This window comes from Mytilus edulis, chromosome 11, assembly GCF_963676685.1.
Source record: "Mytilus edulis chromosome 11, xbMytEdul2.2, whole genome shotgun sequence".
NCBI lineage: Eukaryota > Metazoa > Mollusca > Bivalvia > Mytilida > Mytilidae > Mytilus > Mytilus edulis.
This window is the reverse complement of record NC_092354.1, coordinates 26,526,104-26,538,822: the sequence shown is the minus strand read 5'-3', so window position 1 is coordinate 26,538,822 and position 12,719 is coordinate 26,526,104. Positions and strand designations below refer to the sequence as shown.

The following is a 12,719-nucleotide window of genomic DNA, read 5'->3' as shown; positions in this document are numbered from 1 at the left end:
TACAGAGCAGAAACACTCGATAATTTAAAAACCCAATTATGGTTTAACAGAGATTCTCCCCATCATACTGAAATGACTGTCCCATATGTACAATTACAAGAGAAAAATATAAATGAATACTTTTCTCAGTTGGAGCAGTCCACATTATTTATTTCAGATGATAAAAAAAATCTTCACCACATTTTTTTGGACATTAATGCAACAGACGAACAGTCAGACAGCCTATTGAATTACAGACGGTATGGACATGAGGACCTTATAAATTATGTACAGTGTTTTTTGGTAGCTTCTTCTTCTAAAAAAGCTCCCCCAAGAAGAAGAAACCTTATTACATTTTCTGCTCCCAAGGTCACTGTTACTAAACAGAAGAAGGAAATAAAAGATCACAAGACAGTTATTTCCTGCCTGAGAAAAAAAATAGCTTTTTCCAAATTTACGAACAAAGCTGTTTCAGATTTAGACCAGTTTCTGCAATTACCCAGGGCAATATGTGATGCAGATGGAATACCAGAAAAAGGTCAGAAATCTTGGGCTACTTCTGTATTTAAGAAGATGTATCCAGTATCCTTCATTTCAAGTTTACCCCCACCCCCACTTAATACTGATATAGCCTATGTAATAGATGGAATGTTTATTATTAACACCATCCCCCTCCCCTGTCTGTGCATAAAACATTTTTAGATTATGCACGGTTTATGTTTGATAAGTGGGTTGTACGACCCCACTTTCAGTTTAAGGCAACTGAGGTTCATTTGGTATTTGATCACCCAAACAGACAGGGTACCAGTCCTAAAGACATTGAAAGATCCAGAAGAGATATATCTGATCAAACTGTGGAATTTGATCAATTATCCCCTGCTACTGATTTACCCTCTAACTGGAGATCCTTTCTGTCAGTCCGTAAACAGAAAAGGCTTTTACCTCAACTACTCACATCCTGTTGAAAGATCATTTGACATCATACTGATGAAGGATATCGGTTATCCGAAATATTTATATTATTGATAACATTTGTTTTTAATTCGGTGTTCTTTTTCTTAGACGTATATATATTATATATAATGACTGTTAATAACATAAATAAATGTGACACTATTATGTTAGACTCTATGAAAAAAGCTCATGAACTGTTTAATTCAGCTATCGCTAAACTGGATATTACGGACCCAGAATCTGGAAAGATCAGAACTATTTAAAAAGTTTGACACTCTGACAACTAGCTTCAAGCGCGCAACGTATGCCGCCAAACTTAGAGCTAAAAAAGAAACTGTGGAGGTCGATAAGGACCACTCCGCTTCAAAATATTTCACAAAAGAGGGCCGCGAACGATTCGCAAAACAGAAAAAAAAATGGAGGGAAAATATTAACCCTTTTTTTCGTAACTGTTGAAATCCTGTAACATTGTACCATCGTGTGTTCGATAAAGATAACAATAAACTATTAATAAGTGAAATGTGTAGTAAACATTGGAATAATCATATAATACTCTACTTGAGTTGCCCTAAGAAAAATGCTGTTATGACTGTTCCATGATTTTGGAACCAATGACGAAACTGAATCTTCACAATCATCATCTAATTTATTTGTAGTGATGAAATTAAAGTGTAGAGTGCGCATTTTCCCCCTGTCATAATTTGCTTCAACAGTTTCATATTCATTTACGTCTGTCAAGTTAACATCTGTTCATTTCACATTGAAATTGGATAATGGACCCCTTGTAGAGTTTCCATTAGGGAAATATAAATTTGTGACAATATTTTGGACTTCTTTCAGTGTTGCACATTTAGCTGGCCCAATAACTTAAGGACCACCAGCCTTGTCCTTTCTTACTTGCTTATAGTAGTTTGTCTTTCACGTAATGAAAATATCCAATATCTATAGTACGAGTATTTTTTGGTACTTTTCCTTAACCTCTAGTGGCTCTACTGTATTTGTCTTCTAAAGAATCGGATTCATCAGATGATTCTTTTACTTCGTTTTTACTACCTGTACCTTTTTATAGTCTGTAGACTTTGCAAGTTGCCTTACTTTTTTTCTCAATCTGTCTTTTATAGATAATATTGATTTCCCCTTTTGAAGCACCATGCATCCCTGAATTACGACAAAATTCCTTTGCAGCAAGGCTGTCACCATAAGTAGGAATATACATGGTCATCATTCATCAGCAACAGAACACTACAATCAATATACAAAAGAAAATACATATGTATTACAGTATTTCTGTCTTAACGGTTAACCAAAGGCCAGACAGAATTTACTTTAATACAGGCCATAATAATGCAGTTTTTTTGGAAAATTTATAAAATAAATTTGGAAATGGGCAATTAATTTCCCATATAACACTGTCCACACTAAGACTATTTGAAAAAAGCAACTGGAGCAGATGGCATACCAGCAAAAACAATTAAAGCTAGTAAATCTGTCGTTGCACCTCAGCTGACCAGTCTTATAAATTTGACTGTAGACCCGGGCATATTTCTTGACAAACTTAAAGAAGCCCAAGTTAAACCCTTACATAAAAAGAGCGACCCACTACTGAAATCAAAGACACATTTGGTTTCAAGACAATAACTGCTGTTCGAGCCAATGAATCTCTATGATTTTTTTTTTAAAGTTCAATAGATTTGTAACATCTTTGATCACATTTTGTTTGTGTCAGAAATATATTTAGTTAAGTAAACATTTTATCACAATCAAAATTTGACCCAACTGTTCAGAGTTCAACCTCTGATGTTGTAGCAGGCTGCACTTAGCAAAGCATTTTATTTATTTGGCCCAACTCCTTCAAAAAAATCCTGAAACTACTGGGCCTATTGTAACCAAACTTGGCCACATTCATCAAGGTTTTAATGTTTGATGATACTTTTTTAATATCATAAGTTGAACACTTGTTGTAAATAATCCAGATATACCTTTTCTTTGTCTTTTGCCAATGATTCCTCATATTCTTGTCTACAATGAATGCTTTGACCTTCATTTACTGTGCGATGGCATTTTGGATACTACAAAAATGTAACAAAAATTACATTTCTTGTACCCAACGCAAAAAACTTGCGGAGGGTATAATGTTTTCGACCCATCCAATTGTCTGTCTGTCAGTCGGCCAGGTCGTCAGTCTTTTCTAGTAATTGCAACTGCTCACAAACCACACAACAGAACTTCATGATACTTTCTTACGAAGCGCCTTTCCTTTCTCTTTTTGAGAAAAGTTAAATAATCCCTTCTAAATTGACTGAAAGAAACCTTCAAAAACAGATGCACAGCTGAATTGTAAATGTCTATGTATATTTCACTAGAAAGGGTTATGGATTGAATAATATTATGAATATTGTCTGAGGATGTGTACTGGATGTTTTAATTACTAGTAAGTGTTTGAACCCATAAATCAAATAAACATTTGTCATTGAAAATTTCATTTGTGACATAGCTGAATATTTTTTTTTCCATGCTCAGCAAAATTTATATGAGAACGTTTTTGTCTACATAAAGTTTCAAGTTTACTGAATAAATCAAAAGTTAAATCAGTAATGTTGGTTAAACTTTCACGCTCATTCTGTTTTCTTTTAGTCTCTTGTGACTGATGCAGAGGGTTCTTCAGCTTGTGATGATCTTGCAGAGCTAGTAAAACAAAGGCTAAACTGTGAAATTCAACCAAGTAGTCGCAGCTTAAACAAAACCGACAAAATAATTCGTTTGAAGTCGTCCTTAATTCACTAAGACTTTTCTTTGTAATGATTACAAATTAATTTGATATCAAGTTATAAAAAAAGGAAAAACGAGAAGCAATTGTTAAATAATTCAAATATAGGTAATATTTATGTATCTTCAACTTATAACTATAATAAATTGTAGTATGCAAGTATGGTAAAAGTTGAGTATCTATGGTGTTTAATTGGATCTTGTACCAAAAATGGATCTTCATTTGCCATCAACCAAAGAAATTTAGATTTGTCATTTAAAGTTTTAAAATTAGTAAATTTTAATTTTTAAAATTAAACTGGACCGTTCAATTTAAAGTGATGGACATTGGTGTAACGGCTTCTAAATTCGATGTATTTGAATCTTTCATCAGAGACACTCATGAGCAAAAAGCATTTAGGTCTTGGAATAATCATATATACAAATATACGGTCAGCCTTACAAGCAAATTGAGACACTTGGTTTTTATGGTCAACTAGCGTCAAGAACGGACATGTTGTATATGCTATACGTGCAACAGGTACTAGGATATTATTATTAAACAGTATTATTTTAGCGATTTGTGATTCGTTAAGACTTGATGGCTACTCAGGATGCACGCTAATTCTGCTATATTCGTTTCGAAGGTCAAAAACAGCATATTGCACATAGCATACAGCATGTTACTCACATTACATTTAAAAAATCCCCAATTGTTGTCATATGTTTTTCTTGGCCAATAAAAACGACTTCTTGTGTAGACAGTTGCAGACGATCATGGCTGAAGGTAGATTCGCGTCCCTGGAACATGATGAAAGGGATAATATAACGGAAAATATAGAAACAAAAATACAAAAAGGCAGAACACCTAATCGAACAGTACACTGTGAAGCAACTGGACGATACATTGAACTCATTTTATTTTGAAATGAGAAGTAAGGAAAGAAACATTATAAAAAGACAACTATGCACTTCTGTAGACAATGTTTTAAACAGACATATACCGTAATAGGGACATAGACATTTGTAATGCAGATATATTCAATAAATCCTATATATCCTTCAAGGGTAAATGACTAAGAAACTCAAGCGCCTTGGGTTTGTTGCAATTGAACACCACCCTTCCACAAATCTAGGGTGCTCGCATAATGCAGCTTTACTGCTTAAAATGACTGGTACAGTTGTCAAATTGCTGCCTATAGTGAGTTGGTAAAATTTGGCATCTGCAAGTATATGTTTGGCTACTTTTTTCTTTGTTTACCTCTATTTATGTCAGTACAAGTCTTGTGGTGTTGGTGTCCAGTATTATCAGGTCATTGATGGAGTCGCATAAGATTATTGGCACCATGGTTATAGAGTATATAGTGTTTGGAACTGACAGAACAAATGACTTTGGATTTGTCTGTTTTCTGCTTGATGGTTCCTGGCTTATTATAATGACGTAATAATTTTTGACCTTTTTGAACGGGACAAAATCATTTCTTAACAAATATTCAGCGCCCAATTAAATACTAAAGACCTCAAAGTAAAGGATTTGTCTAAAATAAGCTGTTATATGTTTCGTGTGCAATATTTCTTCTCAGTACTGTTTTTGTTCACCATACACAATATATTATGTCGGAAGATATGTAAATTAATACTACATTTTAAATTTCAGCTGATGGTGAAAAAATATGATTGGACAGTATGTTGGTGTCGCTTATTCAGACTAAAATGCTTTTGGGCCAGATCATTAGAAAGGAAAGGAAGGTCTGTTGTATGCAATAAAATATAATGAAATACAATACAATATAATAGAACATGTTTTAAGAGTTCAAATTATAAATTGATCTATAAAACTAAATCAATTTCTCGTGGGGCAACTGATTTTGTAGCAGTTCAACTCCACGTACAACAGTGAATGATACATGTTTCACTTCGTTTAAGTATTCACCACATCATAGCTTTCTCCGATATTCAATGTTTTGATCAGTTGAATAAGAAAATTGCGATTACGAAATGTACATACGCCACTCAAATTCTCTCACGGTTTTTTTTCCAGAACATTTGTTTGCATGTGTAGATTACCAGCTCAATTAATTATAAGACACACCAGAATATCAAACAACAACAACAAATATTTTATTTGCCAATCACGGCGCCCAGAATGAGCAGAATAATTATAATATAATTTTTAAACATAATGTAGAGTAAATTCAAAATAGGTTAAACAAAGTACATAATATGATTGATTTTGATTTGGTTGATTGATATAATATTAAAGAAAATGAAGTAGGCAATTTGTAAATAATAAACCTATATAATACAATATGACCAATAGTCTGTTATTCTGGTCCCTTTATTGGACAGCACACCTCGTAGTATAAAATATTTATCAAATGTAAAAGAAATAACTTATGTAAATGCATATTTGATCATACATAATTTTATATAGAGAAATCTAATTTAATATTGTATTTCTGTTTATTTAAAACCTCTAATAACTGACAAATTATTATCAAAATGTTTTTATCTTCATTTCCCATTAGCCAAATAAAAAGAGATTTGTTATCAAGTTTTGAAATATTTTTATTTTTACTATATATTTTGCTTAGAAAGGGATTTCTAACATTATCCAGAGTTTTACATGTTAGAAGACAATGCATTTCATCTTCTATTTCCTCATTACAGATAAAATTGACAATGGAAATGGGGAATGTGTCAAAGAGACAACAACCCGACCAAAAAAAAAAACAACAGCAGAGGGTCACCAACAGGTCTTCAATGTAGCGAGAAATTCCCGCACCCGGAGGCGTCCTTCAGCTGGCCCCTAAACAAATATATACTAGTCCAGTGATAATGAACGCCATACTAATTTCCAAATTGTACACAAGAAACTAAAATTAAAATAATACAAGACTAACAAAGGCCAGAGGCTCCTGACTTGGGACAGGCGCTAAAATGCGGCGGTGTTAAACATGTTTGTGAGATCTCAACCCTCCCCCTATACCTCTAACCAATGTAGTAAAGTAAACGTAACAATACGCACATTAAAATTCAGTTCAAGAGAAATCCGAGTCTGATGTCAGAAGATGTAACCAAAGAAAATAAACAAAATGACAATAATACATAAATAACAACAGACTACTAGCAGTTAACTGACATGCCAGCTCCAGACTTCAATTAAACTGACTGAAAGATTATGATTTCATCATATGAACATCAGGCACAATCCTTCCCGTTAGGGGTTTAGTATCATACCATCATAACATATATGAGAAGAACATAACCCGTGTCATGCCAGCAACTGTTTTTAAAAAAATAATGTGTTTAGTTCCGATGCAAAGACCTTATCAGTGACTCAATATTAACGCCAAAATATGCAATCTTTAATGACTTGACAACAGTATCGTAATTATATCCCTTCTTAATAAGTCTATTCAAAGGTTTTGTAAGTTTCTGAGGTGAATACCGACACCTTTGTGCTTTATAAAGAATATTACCATAAAAAAATGGATGTGACATACCTGAACGTATAAGAAGTCTGCATGTTGAGCTATATTTACGAATGATGTCTTTATACCGATGATAAAATTTAATAAATGTTTTGACTAGTTTGTGATATCGAAAACCCTGGTGTAATAATTTTCAGTAATATATAAATTTCTCTCGTTAAAATCTAAAACATTGTTACATACACGAGCGAATCGTACAAGTTGAGATATATAAACACCGTAAGATGGTGACAAGGGAAGAGTTTGCATATTCTATTTTCTAGTTTAATATTAAAATAACGACCTTTTTTATTTCAAGTTTGTGAGCTCCAATTCTAAATCTTGTTAAAACACATCTTTAAATATATGGTAATTTCATTAAGTAAGGCTCAAAATTAAAATTTGGTTTAAATAATCGATAAGTTCTAAGTTTATTTCCAGAGGTCTTATTCTGTCTGTTATCATTAAATAATTCTTATATGCTGCAATACTTTAAATATAATTTCTTTTTCACCATATTTCTAATGTTTATTTTAGATGAGAGCACCTGATACTCTTTTAAATCAAGTAATTTTAAGATAGCATCAATACTACTAGCCCAACAATTCTTCCCAGCTTTAGATAATGTATTTGAGAGAGAGTATGCATTTGTTAATAAAATATTATTTTTAATATGAATTCTTTTCCAATATTTAATCATGTTTGTTAAAATATCTATCATTAGAGGATAACGACCTAATTCGCCAAATATGGCTAAATTTGTTTCGTGCTTATTCACTCCTAATGTAAATTTGCAGAATTTTAGATGCACTTTTTCATTTTTTAGATCTTTACATAATCTATAGAAATAATTAAGTTCTGTGTCATTATTTAACTTTTTTGAATTAAAACAGCCCCATATTTCTGAACCATATAATAATACAGGTTTCACTGTGTGATCAAAAATGTGCATTAGAGTGGAGATATTAGGTTTATAATTAGTAAAATATTTTGTATATTTAAAGAATGCTTTTAAGCCTTTTTTATATAACATGTTTTTGGCTTCTGAAAAGCTGCCAGATGCACTAAAAGTTACGCCAAGATAAGTATTATGTTGGGTACTTTGGATGTACGTGTCTTTATATGAAAGCTGTGCATCTTTAATACGGCCAGATGTATTAAAAACTACAGACTTTGTTTTTTTTAAATTAACTTCTAACCCCCAATTTTGACAATAAATTTCCAGCTTATTTAATGCATTCTGTAAGCCTTTTTTAGATTCAGAAAGCAGTACAAGATCGTCAGCATAAAGAAGACAATTTAATGAAACATTTGATAGCAATACTGGGTCACAGGTTTCATCTAATAAAGATTTAAACAACTTTAATTCACATGTTTGACGTCACTTTATGTCATGGGTTAGTAACTTTAGATTGGCTCTAATTGTGTAAATGACTGTTCAATAGATAAGACCAAAATCAATTCGAGTAAGAAGAGGACAAAGGATTAAGAACCCAACAAGGAAGACTCCCGGTTTTATCTCTACGTTTCGACATTTGATTCTTGGGGAAAGTGGCATTTTATTTCTCGATCAGCAAACTCACTCTCAAACAAAGCAGAATATTCAGACATACTAAAGGATGTAGACAAACCGCCCGATAGATACCACAGCTTAGTATAACAAAAGAAGGAAAAGAATGTCGGATCCAATATTAAGACTTGTAACAAAGAATGCAGCTTTGATACCAAACATTGAAATTGAAATGCTGATTCTTTATAAAGCACAAAGGTGTCAGTATTCACCTCAGAAACTTACAAAACCTTTGAATAGACTTATTAAGAAGGGATATAATTACGATACTGTTGTCAAGTCATTAAAGATTGCATATTTTGGCGTTAATATTGAGTCACTGATAAGGTCTTTGCATCGGAACTAAACACATTTATTCTAAAAACAGTTGTTGGCATGACACGGGTTATGTTCTTCTCATATATGTTATGATGGTATGATACTAAACCCCTAACGGGAAGGATTGTGCCTGATGTTCATATGATGAAATCATAATCTTTCAGTCAGTTTAGTTGAAGTCTGGAGCTGGCATGTCAGTTAACTGCTAGTAGTCTGTTGTTATTTATGTATTATTGTCATTTTGTTTATTTTCTTTGGTTACATCTTCTGACATCAGACTCGGATTTCTCTTGAACTGAATTTTAATGTGCGTATTGTTACGTTTACTTTACTACATTGGTTAGAGGTATAGGGGGAGGGTTGAGATCTCACAAACATGTTTAACCCCGCCGCATTTTTGCGCCTGTCCCAAGTCAGGAGCCTCTGGCCTTTGTTAGTCTTGTATTATTTTAATTTTAGTTTCTTGTGTACAATTTGGAAATTAGTATGGCGTTCATTATCACTGGACTAGTATATATTTGTTTAGGGGCCAGCTGAAGGACGCCTCCGGGTGCGGGAATTTCTCGCTACATTGAAGACCTATGGTGACCCTCTGCTGTTGTTTTTTATTTGGGCGGGTTGTTGTCTCTTTGACACATTCCCCATTTCCATTGTCAATTTTATGATCTTGAAATTACAGTATCAAAAGTAATGAAACTAACATATATATATTTGAAAAAAAGAACAATTAAAACATCAGACAACAAGAATAACAACATCAACAGTATGAAACAAATAGCTTCAAATGATGCTGATATGAAGATTTTTTTTGTCATCGGATAAATCTTACAATCAATATGACAGGAACAGATTCTCGGCCTGCCATGATAGTTGCGAGGAGGCAGAATTTTTGAATTGTAGGTTGGAGTTCTGGAGCCAAAGAATCAGTTGATGTAGAGGCTACATTACTAAGTCTAACTCCTCATCAGATGAACTTGGACACTGAAAAAAATATAAATACATGAATCTCATTGACATAACAAAAGCAGAAACATAAATTTAATATGCTAAATGTATTAAATTAAATGAAAGTGCTACATAGCATACATGTAGCATCAGTATAATAAAATACTCCAAATCTGGGTATCCCGCTAACATGTTTAACCCCGCCACATTATTTATGTATGTGCCTGTCCCAAGTCAGGAGCCTGTAATTCAGTGGTTGTCGTTTGTTTATGTGTCACATATTTGTTTTTCGTTCATTTTTTTACATAAATAAGGCTGTTAGTTTTCTCGTTTGAATTGTTTTACATTGTCTTATCGGGGCATATTATAGCTGACTATGCGGTATGGGCTTTGCTCATTGTTGAAGGCCGTACGGTTACCTATAGTTGTTAATGTCTGTGTCATTTTGGTCTTGTGGATAGTTGTCTCATTGGCAATCATACCATATCTTCTTTTTTATACATCCTTAAACGTACATTATTGTAGATTTGATTTTGTTTAGATGTTAACAATCAATATACTGCTGCACTTGTTCAGTATGATGGTAAAAACTGTCTATTATATAATAGTTATAAAATGCATGTAACACATTTATCCCTTGAAAAATACTGCTGGCGCTGCAAGTGTGTCAATTAAATGAAAGCTACAATGTATGATATAAATTGTAAACATATATTTTAACATGACAAAATTGACTTATTTAAAAAAAATTATTTTGCAATGTTCTAACAGTATATATTATAAGTACCTCCACTCGCTTTCTTTTAAGATCTTTTGACATTGGATTGTATGTAATGATACCATAAATTCTGATAATGATAAACAAACTGTGTAAAATGTAAAGAATATATAAAGGCAACAGTAGTATACCGCTGTTCAAAACTCATAAATCCATGGACAAAAAACAAAATCGGGATAACAAACTAAAACCGAGGGAAACGCATTAAATATAAGAGGAGAACAACGACATAACACTAAAATGTTACACACATAGACAAAATCCCACGAGAATAACAAATATAACATATATATATAACATCAAAACCAAATACATGAATTTGGGATAGACAAGTACCGTGACACGTCTTATCGCAATGTGAATTTACACTAAAAAAATAAGAGAAAACAAACGACACAACGTTATAATGTAATACACACAGAAACGAACTATAATATAACAATGACCATATTCCTGACTTGGTACAGGGCATTTTTAAAGGCATTTATTATGTTATTGCACCACGGGTAAATATCACATTTTGATTGGTTTATAGCTATCATGTGGTGAACCCTTATGGATGTGTAGGGGGTTAGTAAATAAGGGGTTCATGAAGTCAAGTTTACTGTTAATGGTAGAGTCATCTATTAATGTTGTTTTTTTTCATTGTTTATTTTTCCACAAAACACAGCAGGGAAGGAACAGTGTGCAATAAATTCATTATAGGGTTAAATACTGACCCCCTAAGGAGGTGAATAAAATTCCTATTCTTATTATTATTAACTGTCATTTTTTATAAGAATTAAAATTTCTCTTCCGTCCACTCAGACAGTCTTTTTTATTTAAAACATTGTAATTTACAGTCAAAACTAAATTTTATACTTTGACTATGAGTTAATGATGATTTATTGATGACCAGTTAACTTTACAAAAATTGTGAGTAGACTGTACAATTTGTCTAGCATTACTAGCATTCGATGTCCATGATTGGTCTAATGTTGTCCCCCCCTTTTTTATGTACCTTACAACCAACTCGACTATTGGACCTAGAGCACTTATTTGAAATCATGAGATGACTGAACAACTATTCATCTTCAATATTCATTACGATCTACAAACTTTTTGGACACTATTAAATTGCTGTTGTGAAAAGTTTGCTGTATTTTCTGTGAATAGGGAAACCGGAAGTGACCAAAACATGAGCAGATAACTGTAGTTTGCATTTTTACCGTAGTCATTGAGGAACATCATATCAAAGATTATCTCTATTTTTAAGCTGAGAACGGAAAATGTATGTATGTGCAATAGAATATATCAACTCAGTATGAAATATGCTTCAAAATGAACAGAAATATAAAGGGGGACTATAGTTATTAAATAATATCCTTCATTTTTATTGCTTCATTGTTAACATGCCGCCTTACCATAGAAATTGTATGGGAAAATACCTTTGGTATTTATAGATCATTACCTCATTCTTCAAACAAAGTCATCTGAGTGTTTGAAAGAAACGTGAGGGATGAGAACACAAGCGTCCTTTTGAAGCTGTGAACTGGGTACGTGTTTGGAATGTGGTAAATATTGAGCAGTGAGTTATTTCCCCTTTGCATTGAGCATTGCTACATTCAGATACTTATTCCAATTTTTCTGTGTGGTCATATGGCCTACAATTATTCTTGGAACATTTCAATTTTGAATAGTTTATGAACAAATTGTCACATAGACGTAAAAGATTAGTTTTGTTACAATATCTATCAGGGGTTTATTGGTTCGTACATGTTTTTTTTTGTCTGTCTTGTATGCCATGCATGCCAAAAATATTATGCCACTTTCAATATGAAAGAAAATTTTTGGCAATCATCAATTTTGATTAATATGTTCTATTTCAGTATTGTATATTAATTGATGTATTTGTTATTGGTTCTGATATATATATGTAAATATTACAGTTACAGATGAAATTAATCTGTATAATAAA

General features: G+C 32.6%; 1 long non-coding RNA gene across 1 annotated transcript; it reads right to left on the bottom strand.

Annotated features, from left to right (window-relative positions):
* Positions 1 to 9,985: 9,985 nt before the first annotated feature.
* On the bottom strand, positions 9,986 to 12,324 carry LOC139494788 (uncharacterized). Its single transcript, XR_011657149.1, has 3 exons — positions 11,861 to 12,324; positions 10,772 to 10,832; positions 9,986 to 10,020 (listed from the first exon to the last, which is right to left on the bottom strand). It is a non-coding gene; the product is annotated as an uncharacterized lncRNA (long non-coding RNA).
* Positions 12,325 to 12,719: the final 395 nt, after the last annotated feature.